The sequence below is a fragment of the Vitis vinifera genome, chromosome 18, assembly GCF_030704535.1.
Source record: "Vitis vinifera cultivar Pinot Noir 40024 chromosome 18, ASM3070453v1".
NCBI lineage: Eukaryota > Viridiplantae > Streptophyta > Magnoliopsida > Vitales > Vitaceae > Vitis > Vitis vinifera.
Window position 1 is genome coordinate 5,133,850 of NC_081822.1, and position 13,960 is coordinate 5,147,809.

Below are 13,960 nucleotides of genomic sequence, written 5' to 3' on the forward strand. Positions count from 1 at the left end.
TTACCTTCTCACTTTGTATTTTCAGTTTATTTCTAAGTTATGAATTCTCTGAGGAGTTTTCCCCAGAGAATGAGTAACTAAACCTCTAATTCCTTGGAGCTAAGGTTGCCGGGGAAGGTTCCAAGTGCAAGAATGCAAAGCTTTGTGGTTTTAGCTAGTAATGAAGAGGAAGTGAAATCCTTTAGTGATTTCTATGTTTTTAGTTAACTTAAAACACCTTGGAGTTACCTGGGCCAACACTTGGTAAGGCAAGTGATTTTCAACCATGGAAATGCACTAGTTTACCCCTTGCGAGCCTCTGGGAGGTGACTTCAGGGTAGGATTTTCTAGAATAGCCAACACTTGGTAAGCTTTTGGACTCCTAGGAGGCATCCATTAGTTATCTCTTGCGAGCTTTTGACGGGTAATCCAAGGTTAAAGATCACCTTGAATGGTTAAGGCTTAGTGAGAGGCTTAAACCATTGCAAGTTGCATCAGTGAGAGAATTAAAGTGAAATCTAATTGAAGGAGTCTCTGTACATCACCGGTTAGAGAATTGACTATGTGTTGAATCTCTAATGCGAGGAAATGAACCATCTGACCAAAGCCGTGTCTTTTGCATGAGGAACCACCCCAGTGAACCTAAATCTCTAAGGAATGCTTTTCTTCCTAAATTATTCCAAACTTCTGTTAAGTTAGTTAGTTTAAGTCTCAACTTTTACCAATCAAAGTTTGTGTTTTACTTCTTAAGCTAACCATAAAATGAAACAAGACCAATTCACTTGGAATTGGTATCATTGATTGCTTGTTAGTCATTCCCAGTGAACGACCCTAGAGCCACTATACTATAGTAGCTTTTTCTTTGCTACCCTAGTGTATGGTGTTATAGGTAATAAATTTTGTTGATCACTTCCTCAATCAAGGAGCACCAGCTGAACACCAATCAGCTGAGACACCAATTGAGCATGAATCAAATAAGATTACGAATATATGGATTCAATATATAAACGAGTGGGATGGAACATGACTCAAATGAATAAGGCATAAAAAAGACAAATAATAATGATGCCAGACTATATATGTGATAATGATGATAGATTGTAGATGGAGATGGATTTCATATAAAAATAAGGATTTTATATTTAAAATTCATTTTTAAAGAATAAAATACATTAAAAAACAGTTAAACATAAATCGAAGACTTTTTTACTTTAAATTTCTCTCAAAAGGAAATTTTATAAATAAAATAAATTTATACGAGTATTAATCGACAAAATTTCAAATCAACAATAATTCTTGCATTTGTATCAAACTTTAAAAGATGTAAGTGAAATTAATCCTATTTTTGGATTGTTATTTATATCAAATCTTCCCCATCTTAATTCCAACCCAAACCAAACTTGACATGGATTGGGTGGAACAACTTTAACAAAACTTCAAGTTGTCATCTCTAATGTTAGTTTGGAATAGAAAATAAAAATGAAACAATTTCATTCTCCTCTATTAATGTATCCAGACTATTTATTACGATGAAAATTAGAATAAAAAGTTCATTAGTATATAAACCAAATCTGCCTATGAATAAAAAAACAGTAGATAAATACTCTAAGGTTACTTTGGAATAGAGAATAAGAATGGAAGAATTTCATTCTTCTTTATTAATGGATCCAGATTGTTGTTTACAATGAGAATAAGAGAATTAGAATAAAAATTTCGTTAGTAGGTAAACCAAATCTGCCAATGAAAAAAAAAGACCACAGATAAATCAAATCTCACTTTTACAATAATTTTGATTCATTCTTTTGTACATGATAGTGTGATTCACTTTCATTCTCTTTCTATTCCACTTTTCTACTTTTCCACCTACCACTCATCCTAGTCGTAATGTGATTATTGTGTCTCGTATCTTTGGTAAAGAGAACCAACCGACTATATCTCAACAAAGCGTCCATCATTTATGCCATGCAGCGTACATCATGCGAAAGAGCCAATGAGCGTTTCACATATGGTATAGCAAAACTGCCCATTTCAACATCTGCTCTCATTATCGCAAGCCAGCTCGCTTTCACAGCAGCCTTTGCATTCCTCTTGGTGAAACAAAAGTTTACTTCATACTTCGTAAATGCCATATTTCTTTTGAGTATCGGTGCTGGTGTCTTGGCTCTACACAATAGCTCTGACTACCCCGCCAACGAATCTAACAAAGAATATTATCTCGGGTTTTTCATGATACTAGCAGCTGCAACGCTCTATGGTTTCATTTTCCCGTTGGTTGAATTAACCTACAAGAAAGCAAAGCAGGCAATAACCTACTCACTGGTCATGGAGATTCAAATGGTGATGTGCTTCTTCGCCACCGTCTTTTGCACAGTGGGGATTGTTGATGCCTCGCGTCCCAGGGATCCACACAGCTGCCAAGTGGACGCGCGCTTTCAACCAAGAATGAATTCTGGCTCAGTCGATCCTGCAAAAGATGTCCGGACACATCCTCCGATGGTTTTGTTAGTCATGGCTCAATGGATCAGGCTGTTGCCCTTTTTTCTGAGTTAGCTGACTTACCTTCTTCTTTGCATGAAGGTTCTTTTATATAGTGTCAGAAGCTCCGCTCCCCTCTTTAATGGCGGGAAGACTTTTTGGCTTGTCATGATGTCCCTGAGGTGATGGCAGAATCATCATCACCTTCCAAACGGCTGTTAGAAATCGTGGGAGGTGACTTGTCATCACTCCTGTCCTTTCGCTCTACAGGCGGCGAAACGTGGGCTATGACAGGTTGTCTGGGGTGACTCAGCATGGCTTACTTTTTATGGTCAATGATCCGGACAATGTATTCGGATAGAATAGAGCACAGTCCGGGTATAATATTTGAGAGTGTCGTGTGTCTCCTTGAGGGACCTGGATAGAGCTGGCGTGCCATGTGGACTCTGAGGGGGTCCCTACAATGCCCCCCTTTTAACCTGGCGATTTTGTCCTGGCAGAATGGGTAGGTTAAAAAAAATGATGACTTTGAAAGTTTGGTTGTTTTTTGCGTTTATTGTGCCATGTGGCGGTGCGGAGGCGAAAAGAAGGAAGAGCATTTATGGCGAGCCGCCATCCTTGGGAATTCCTATGCGGCATGTCGTTTCAATAGCAGCGTGGCTGGGAGTTTGGAATACCGAGGGGTTGTCTCCCTTTAAATAGTAGACCCAGCCCCCACAACTGCATTTCTTCCTTCTGCATTTCTGTTGCTAGTGTTTTCGTTTAGGTTCTTTGTGTATTCTTGCCTGTGAGTGAAGTTCTAGGGCTTTTGCTAGCGACATTCGCGTCGTGAGGGTGACTGCATCGCGGCCTTCGTCCTCATTTGCCAGTTTGCACCAGGTACGTTCTCTATTTCTACCTTCTCTCCATTGGGTTTCTTTTTTATTTTATCTTGCTTGTTAGGTAGGTTGCTTGCGATTGAGGGTCGGTGCTGGTGTTTAGGGATTTTTCCGGGGGGGGGGGGGGGGGGGGGGTTTGCTTTCGTTTTGGGCCTGTTGGGGTTCCTGTTGCCCCCTATAGCCTTTGCGGGTGACTGGTCCTACTTTGGGGTAGAGTCAAGGGTTAGGTTGGGGATGTTGGCTATTTTAGGCTTTCTGGGCGTTTTTTGCTATTAGGGTTATGGGGCCGGGTCCTTCTATTTTACTGTTGGCATTTCGCCATGCAGGTTCCGTTTCGGCCCCATACTTTAAAATGCCTGCGAAAAAGGACGTAGCTTCGTCCAGTGCGGTTGGGCCCAGCGGAAAGAATGCGTCCGGGGTGGTCTATGCGGAGAAGCCTGTTGACAAGCTGAACGTGAGGCAGTTTTGTGAACGCTTCTGCATTCCGAACGGCGTATCCGTTCAGCTTGTGGACGGAGAGGTCGTATCCACCGAGAAATCTGTGGACAACGCTATCTATTTCTCTAAGGAGCAATTCAACGCGGGGCTTCGGTTCTTTCTCCCGTCTCTCTTCAAAGAGTTTCTTCACTTCACCAAGATCCCTCCGGCCTACATCCATCCCAACATAGTCCGGGTGTTGATGGGGTGCAGCATTTTGAACATGTTGTTCAACTTGGATCTTTTGCTGCTGGGGGTCCATTTCATCTACTCCATCAAGAAGGGGAAAACTGACCTCTTCAACTTGTTTACCCATATCCCGTCCCTCCAATTGGTGACTAATCTCCCAGATTCGATGAAGGGGAGAGCCAAAGGACATGTACTAGTCAAGGGTGTTTAGGCTGGACTGTCGGAACATCCGGAGAGATTGTTTTCCCTAAATCGTTCACTGGCGCTCCCGGGGTAGGGTAGATTTTCGAGTTTGTCCGGCGTGCATTTCTTGTTCTTTTACTTTCGTGTTATCAGATGGCTAACTTTTTTGGTTGTGGGCAACGTAGGTAAGTCCAAGAGGGACCGCCTAGTCGAGTGGGTGGAGAAAGCCTCTTTTGATCGCTTGAACAAGCTGTTCGAGATTACTGCTACTAAGAGGCATTATCAGACGTTGCTCACTACTCGGAACCTGTTGGCAGTTGTCCGGGAGCCTCACCCGTACGTCACCAACATTCTCCCTAGGCGATTGCCAAAACGTGTAGTGTCTTGGGAGCATTTTGTGTTGAAAGATTTGCCCTTCTACGAGAGGGCTCGCAAGGCTAACACAAAGGCGCGCCAGGAGCGCCTTAACCAGCAAGAGGAGAAGAGGCAGAAGGGGACATTGAGGAAAGCACCTGGTGAGAAGGGGCGCGACTCTTCCCCAGCCGCCTTCCCCCGGCCACAAAAGAAAAGAAGAAGACGAAGAAGACTCGTGCGCAGGTGCTCTAGATAGTGGCCCCAACTCTTGAGGCTTCGTCTTCGTCTTGCAGGTCCGAGCCCAATCAGCCGGACCACACTATTCCGGAGTCTAAGGAGGTTGAGGAACCTGAGGCCATCACCAGTTCGCCACAGCTTGAAACCTTCCATCCGGGGCCTAGCTTTCCCCAGCCGCAGTCGGAGTTTGTTGGCTTGAGGGTCGTGGATGAGCCAGAGGAAATGAGAGATGCAAACGACCTTAGGGCGGGGCTTTTGCAAAGACATCGACCTTGGCCCCCCCAGTTAAGAAAGTTTGTCCGGAGCAGGGTGGAGAGGACCCGACGCCAGAATTTTGGCTTCAGCTGTGACTCGTCCAGACGAGGTGGGTATTAGCGCAACTTCCACGGCTCAGCCGGATGCCGCAGGGTCTAGCGCGGCGGCAACGGTTCAGGCCAACGCTTCGGGGCCTAGCTCAACGACTGCTGCTCAATCGAGTACAACTGCCTTCGGCAATGCCCCGACTGCTGTGGAGACCCATGCGTCAGAGGGGGTTCCGGATGCGTCGAACGACGAGAAGGCTTCGGACGAAAAGAGCAGTCCTGCTGTTGCAGTTCCTCCAAGCTAGGAGGAAATGATGGAGATGCTGAAAGGAGTGCCATGCTTCACGGATGTAGAGACGCCTTCCACGAGGATGTCAGACTTCTTCCCTTTGACCAAACGTGTCTCTGTGAACATGGGTGGGGACCCTCCTGCTTTTGTCAAGGCGCGGCTCCCTTTTGGCGCTCCTGAGTCCATCGTATCTTGCATTCAACACCTATAGGAATGGACGATTCCAGAGACTGTAGAAGTGGTAAATACTTCTTTGCTGTTTTTCTCTTCTTTCTTAGCAGTTGCTACTTTTCCATGTAACATTGTCTGTTGTTTTGTTGTTGCTTTGCCCATGTTGTAGCCGGCATCCACTACATGATGTGCACACGCGAGCAGCTTTTCAAGCGGCTGGAATTGGTGGAGGCCATGCATGCCTTTATCTCCCAACATCCGGGTGGCATCGAGGAGCTGCGCGCCAAGTTGGAGAAGGTGGAGGCCGAATTGGCCGCTGCTCGGAAAGCTGTGGCGGATGGGACGGAGCAACTAGGTCGGGTTGAAGGGGATAAGGAGACTATCCGGGCCGAGGCTGACATCCTGAAGAAAGAAAAGCAAGCCTTGGAGGGCTAAGTCAATGCAGCTGGGCAGGAGAACCTCCAGTTGAAGAGAGAGACGGATGAACTCCTGGATAGCCTTGCCGCCCAGAAGAAGGAGTCAGAGGATTTGCGGGAGGGTCTGGCGGCTCAAAAGGAGAAAATGGAGGCTAGGTTCGCCGCTCAGAAGAAGGAGATGGAGGAGGAATACCAGAAGCAGGCAGACGAGATGTATTTCTTTGGCTACCGTTGTTGTATGAAGAAACACGGAATTATGCATGATATTCCTTCTTTCCTTTCTGATGAGGAAGATACAACACCTGGGGGTCCGTCCAGCTGAAACTTCCTTCTGTACAGACTTTATAATTTTTCCTCTTTGTTTTGCTGCACATGGGGCAGTTATTTTTGTAAAGACACTTTTTACTTATTTATAAATACATTACATTTCTTCTGTTTTTTGCTTACTCCTCATTTCCTTTCATTGATAATACTGCTTAAGATTGGATACATTTCATGGACGGAGCAGCGAGGTTCCATCTAGCTTCTATAGATGATAGACTCCACTTTCACTTGTCTTGGACACAATGTAAGGGTCTTCCCAATTTGCTTGGAATTTTCCTGCTCCCTTTTCAGCAGTGTTCTTGAAAACCTTTATGAGGACCAACGTTCCACCTTTGAAGCTCTTGGGTCGTGCCTTGCGTTTGTAGTGAGCTGCCGCCCTTTGTAGGTAGTCGGTCATTCGAATGGATGCGTTCTCTCTCACTTCATCCACCCAGTCCAAATTTCTTCCTAGTTCCACATTTGCATCACCCTGTCGTCCTACCTCAATCCGGATAGTGGGTAGGCCTATTTCTGTAGGGATGACTACATCCATACCGTATGCGAGGGCGAAGGGAGTGTTTCCTGTTGGTCACCCGGGTGTGCTTCGATAGGCCCATAGGACGCCGGGTAACTCCTCTACCCACTTCCATTTGGCTTGCCCGAGCCTCTTCTTTAAGGTAGTTACCAGGGTTTTGTTTTTGCCTCTGCCTGTCCATTGCTTTGAGGATAATGTGGTGTGGAGTATAAATTCCAGATGTTAAGTTCCGAACAGAAATTCCAGAAAGTGATGCTATCAAACTGCGGGTCGTTATCAGCTATAATGGTTTGAGGGATTCCAAAGCGACAGATGATGTTCTTCCATACGAACTTGGTGATGTCTTTGTCCTTGATGCTAGCGTATGCTTCATCTTCTACCCATTTACTGAAGTAATCTGTGGTGACGAGTAGAAATTTCTTCTAGGCAACTGCGGCTGGTAGGGGTCTTACTATGTCCATCCCCCATTGCGCGAAGGGTCAGAGGCTAGAAATTAGTTTTAATGTCTCAGATGGTGCATGCGGTATGAGGGCATGCCTCTGGCATTTGTCACACTTCTTGACATAAGCTGCCGCATCTTTCTCATCGTGGGCCAATAATATCCTTGCGAGTGGGCCTGATGAGCTAGAGATCGACCTCTAGAATGATTGTCGCACACACCCTCATGTAACTCATCCAATACATACAAGGCTTCCGAGTGATCCAGGCACCTAAGGTAGGGGCCTGTGAAGGATCGCTTGTAGAGGTGCCCCCCGATTAGGGTGAAACGGGCGGCTTGTACTCAGATCTTATGTGCCTGCCTGGGTTCTTCGGGCAAAGTTCCTATTCGGAGATACCTTATTATGACTTTCGTCCATTCTTAGCCGTCTGTTTGGCTCGCCTCAATAGTATTGCAAGTGGAGGCTTCTGTGATGGAGGGGTCAGTTTGCACGTGTATGGGCAATAATATGGCCTCTTTGATGGGGAGGGAAACGGCTATCCCTGCCAGGGTGTCGGCACGTCCATTATCAGCTCATGGAATTTTTTTCGATTGTTCATTCGACAAACCGTTGCAGGGTGTCTCTTACTTTAGTCAGATATCGCGCCATGCGTTCATCTTTGGCTTCGTATTCCTCCTGGACGTGTCTTACCACGAGTTGGGAATCACTGTAGATTCGAAGCTTGGAGACAGATAAGGCCAAGGCAAGATCTAATCCGAATAGGATGGCTTAATATTCTATTTCATTGTTAGACGCGAGGAATCCCAGTCGAATAGCTTGCTCTAGCTGTTCTCCCGTTGGGGATTGCAGTAGGAGCCCTACTCCGGATCCTGATGACCGAGAGGCTTCATCAACCCGCAAGGTCCACCACTCTTCTTCGCATGGTTCTTTGCGTTGAGCAGGTTTTTGAGAGTATTTTAGCATGAAGTCAGCCATTACCTGCCCTTTCATGGACAATCTCGGTTGGTATTCAATTTCGTACTCGCTCAACTCTATGGCCCATTGAAGCATTCTTCCGGTCAGGTCCGGCTTGTGCAGGATGTTGCGAAGGGGCTGGTCGATCAGCACGACCACTGGGTGGGCTTGGAAGTAAGGGCGGAGCTTCTAGGCGGCACTTCGAATGGCCAAAGCTGTTTGCTCCATCTTTGAGTACCTTGTTTCTACGTCAGTCAATGCCCTGCTAACATAATAAATAGGTTTTTGCTCCTTATGCGAGGGGCAGTGGAATAAAACAGCACTAATTGCCCACTCTGATACAGCCAGATACATATACAATTTTTCTCCAGGGAGGGGGCTGCTTAGAATGGGTAGTTGTATGAGGTAGTGCTTGATTTTCTCGAAAACGCTCTGGCAGCTGTTCGTCTACCCGTTCGCATCGGCTTTTCGTATTGCCAAGAAGAAGAGTCGCAATTCATCAGTGAAGCGGGCTATGAAACGCCCTAGTGCGACAAGCTTGCTTGTGAGGCGATGTAATTCATTTTTGCTCCTAGGGGGTGGTGTTTCCATGACTACCTTAACTTGATCCCTCTTTGGCTGACCATGAACCTTAGGAATTTTCCAGCACTTACGCCGAAAGCGCATTTGGACGGATTCAGTTTCATGTCATACTTCCTTAAGATGTGGAAGACTTCTTGTAAGTGAAAGGCATGTTCACTTCGGGTTTTGCTCTTAACCACGATATCATCGATGTATATCTCCACTGTGCGGCCAACTAGAGGTTTGAAGATCTTCGTCATCAATCTCTAATAGGTGGCGCCATCGTTTTTAAGTCCGAATGGCATGACTTTATAACAATAAAGCTCATGCAGCGTTATAAAGGCTGTCTTTTCTTCGTCGACCGGAGCTATGGGGATTTGGTGGTACCCGGAGAAGGCATCCAAGAAGGAGAGCATTCCCTATCCGGCGGTGGAGTCTACGATCTGGTCTATCCGTGGTAGAGGGAAACTGTCTTTTGGGCATGCGTTGTTGAGGTTGGTGTAATCGACGCACACTCGCCATTTGCCTTCTTTTTTGGGGACCACTACTACATTTGCTAACCAGTCCGGATACTCCACTTCTCTAATAAATCCGACCTCCAGCAATTTGTCAATCTCATCCTGGATAATTTTTTGCCTGTCTGGGTGAAAATGTCTAACCCTCTGTCGGACAAGTCTTGTTGTTGGCAAGACGTTAAGCCTATGAGAGGTGATTGAAGGGTGGTTCCCTTCATGTCAAAATGCGGCCATGCAAAGACGTCATGGCTTTGTCGGAGGGCGTCGTGGATGTCTTGTGCTTCTTCGGGTGTCAAGAGGGAACTGATATGTGTGAGGTGAGTACTTTCTTCCGATATCTTGATTGTCTGCAAGGGATTCACTGCCGAGGGATCTTTGTCCTCCGGATTCAGTAATTGTTATTGGTCAAGTGCGCTGGTGGGTTCAGGGAGGGGCTCGTCGCCCTTGCTGATCCCACCTTCTAGCACTATCTGATAGCACTGGCGGGCAGCCAACTGGCTACCGTATAGATTGGTTTGTCCATCTTTAGTAAGAAAGCTCACCATCTGATGGTACGTGGAAGGGATTGCTTTCATATAGTACAACCACGCGCGTCCTAAGATGACGTTGAAGGGGGACAAATCTCCTACCACTGAAAATTGTACGTTAAGGGTGACTTGGACTGGCAGCACAATGTCTCCAAGGGAGGTGGTTGCTACGCCATTAAATCCCAACAAGACCCACCCAGGATTTTCTAAGTCGGATAGTTCGAGACCCATTTGATTAACTACTGATGCCTGCAAAAGATCGATCGAGCTTCCTGGGTTGATTAGGATCTATCTTACATCAAAGTCTCCCATCACCAGAGATAGGATGAGGGCGTCACGGTGCGGTTGTAGTATTCGCGTGGGATCTACGGGAGGAAAAATGATTGTCCCATCTACTGGCTGGGCACTTCCCTCAGTTGCTCCGGTCTAAATGGTATTGACGCGCTCGCGTACCGATGTCGCCCGCAGCAACTTCTGCCTCTTTCTTTTGGAGTTGTACTCCTCATCCAGAGGTCCTCCATGAATATAATTGATGATGGCTTTGGGGGAGATTGGGGTCCTGAGGGACCCGGAATCGCGATTTCGGGGGGTATCTCTACCTCTGGCATCTGAGCAGAGGTATTGCTTCAAATGTCCCACTTTTATGGGCCTTTCCACCAAATACTGGAGACTCCTGCACGTCTTCATAGTGTGACCATGCTCCTTATGGTAGGCACACTTCTGGCAATGATCTCTTTTGGCTGGGTCCGTTCTGAGGGGTCCGGGCCACCTGAAGCCGGACAGGTCCTGGATCATAGGGAGGAGTTTCTCATATGATATGGAAAGGGGTGTGAGTGGTGGCAGTTCTGGGCGACTGGGCTCTCCCTGCCTTCGTTCGGACGGCCTTGACCGGTCTAGAAGTTTGGAACTTCTTTCCGCACCGGTTCTGTATGTCTGCCCAGCAACCAAAATTTGTTGGGTGGCCGCACGCACGTCGTCTTCCAGCATTGAGTATTTGCTCGCGCGCCGGAACAGGTCATCCATTGTCGTGGGAGGCTTCTTAGCGAGCGACTTGAAGAATGGAGTGCCTGGGCATATGCTTCGTTTGAAGATCTGAAGGACAACATCCATGCTATAAGCCTCTACTTGTAACACAGCTTGACCGAACCGTTTCACTAATTCTCTCAAAGACTCATTCTCCTGCATTTTTATGTTTTGCAGAGTGCTGATGTTCTGTTTATGCCGAGCGGAACACAAGTATTGCCCCACAAAAGCTTCCGACAGGTCCCTGAAGTTATCAACAGAGTTCGGGGGTAGTCGGTGAAACCATGAGAGAGCCTGACCTTGTAGGCTGGTGGGGAATACTTTGCATAGCAACGCGTCGTTTCCTATATCGAGAGTCATGAGTTGTCGATAATGCATGATATGGTCGAAGGGATCGCTGGACCCATCATACGTGGAAAATTTTGGTACGAGAAATCTCCTTGGGGAGTCGTAATGAATAATATGTGAGCAAAAAGGCATGGAAAGCATGTCATCCAGCCTCTTGCTGATGGAGCCAGTGGGTGGCTCATTTGGAGAGTTTCTTCCAGCTTGTCGTACCGCTTGGTGCGGGAGGATGTTCTACACAACGAGTGCGATCAAAGGGTTAGGGTACGCTTCCCAAGTTGTGGCCACTGGTGGCCTTATCTTCCCAGGCTCCTGTGGGCCTAGCCTTGCGCGCATCGCGTCCGACAGTTGGGGTCTCTTGTCGCGTTGTCTCTTTGATGAGAGATGAGTAGAATCTAAGCTTTCATCCTGGGGAGCTTGGTGCATGGGCGTGGGCCGTTCTTGAGGTTGATTATTGCACCTCAGGAATGACCCCCGCAATCCCAAGATATATCGATTCTGGATCAGGCCTCGAATTTGCTCCCTGGCCTCTTGAGCGCTGGCCATGAGAAGGCCCCGTCGATGAAGCCTGGATGCGTAACACAGTGTTTTCTTCTCTCAATCTCGTTGTTTCTTGGAGGAGAGCCTGCATTTGTCGCTTACTCTCCAACTTTCGTCTTTCCATGGCTTCACGCCATTCGAAATAACCTTCACCTCCTCTAGCCGACGAGTGGCTCCTAGAAGGTGTGGACATCTTCGCCGTCGACTGAGCAAAGTGTTCCCACAGACGGCGCCAATGTTGATGCCTTGCGTCCCAAGGATCCACGCAGCTGCCAAGTGGACGGCGCTTTCAACCAAGAATGAATTCTGGCTCAGTCGATCCTACAAAAGATGTCCGGACACACCCTTCGATGGTTTTGTTAGCCATGGCTCAATGGATCAGGCTGTTGCCCTTTTTTCTGAGTTAGTTGGCCTACCTTCTTCTTTGCGTGAAGGTTCTTTTATATAGTGTCAGAAGCTCTGCTCCCCTCTTTAATGGCGGGAAGACTTTTTGGCTTGTCATGATGTCTCTGAGGTGATGGCAGAATCATCATCACCTCCCAGGAGGCTGTCAAAAATCGTGGGAGGTGACTTGCCATCACTCCTGTCCTTTCGCTCTGCAGACGATGAAACATGGGCTGTGATTTTAGTTATCTCCGTCGGTGAAGCTTGAGGAGGAAAAAACAAAACACAAGGTCATTTCGATACTCTACGTACTCTTTAGGCTTTACCTGGACATTAAGAAGATAATCAAAGATTCCAAAGCAGAATATGACGAGAGGGAGGTTTGTGGTTTGGTACGTATTGTAGCTTCAGATTTGGTCTGTCCCATAGAGTAAAAGTGATGGTCCCCAGTTTAAAGCAACGAGGTAATTTTATCATTGAATTTGCTAGATTTAGAAGGATTCATCGTTTCAATATGATGCCACTTATTAATTGTTTCCCGGTATTCCAGACATGCTCTTGCTTACAACTCCAAGACAAACGCATCTCTTTAGAGGCACTGTCCTTGAGAAATGGTGATGTTCCTCCAAGCTGTGAGAAAATCCAAGGGGTTTTTCCCGAGGATTCTCAATGTGTGGCCCCGTTGGGTTGAACTGTCCGGGTTAGAAGGTGGAGTGGACTGGGTTGGCTCAACCATCTCGGAATATGGATTCTGCGTCAAGGGTTCGGCTGCATCATGTTGGAGATGGACTGATTGGCCCATGTTTTTGTAAGGGAGTCGAATCTCAGAGACTGGGCCTAGATTGAGAAATTGCAACCATGCAATAAAGCCCGTGTGACGTGCTCTTGGAGATCAAAACATGATCCGTATAACAAACAACCTACTGCCGACCTACACCACAGATCGTGGTGCTGGCCACCCGTACGGTCTAGAGACCACATGTACAAGCTCATGACGCTATTCCTTCCTATCACCAATTTGGAAATGGCCCACCTAAGAAACATGTAGCCATGATCAAACGGGAATCCCATGATGAGAAATTGTAGAGAAGAGTTAAAAATAAAAAATAAAAAGAAGAAAAAAGAAAGGTCAATACCACTCGATCAGGTTCCAGAAAAGGGCATGTGGAATAAGAAATTAATGCACTGAACGCGAACCATGGCAGTCCCTCTATGACAACACCAGTTAATAGTCGTGTTGTGTCCCCACCTTCTGGAAATGCCATCCCTCCCACCAAATCTCGGTAATCAAAATAAAATGGGTTATTATCTTCAACTGCTTGCGTGCCCAAATCAATCACGTTTCCGATAAGCAGTATAGTTAGTTCTCTCATTAACATTTCTTCAGGATCAAGGATATTATTGATTTTCATTGACTTGCTCCTATTTTGCATTGGTTGATGGAGATAAACACACACATATTAATCCTGATCTTAAAAATTGGTATTAAATCTGTTCAAGGAACCTAGTCAAGGAAAGCATAATCTTGATTGAAACCTTGCACGCACAGCATTGTCCACTTGTGGTTTAGCCTGGATGCTTCTGAAAGCATCATGAATGGATTCCGAGACTTGTGGTTTATGCCTGCATGTTTCTGAAAGCATCGTGGATAGGTTCCAAGACCTCATCATTACTAGTTTCCCACCCCAAAATTCCAAGAAGCCACCAAAATACTCCTTTGAATGGCTGCACAGGATTTACACACTAGAAGAAGCCAAAAAAATGAGACCCTTGGCTGAAGCATAATTGGACCCTTGTAAGTCTTTTACTAGAAGAAGCCAAAAAAATGGGACCCTTTGGCTGAAGCATAATTGGACCTTTGTAAGTCTCTTAATAGAAGAAGC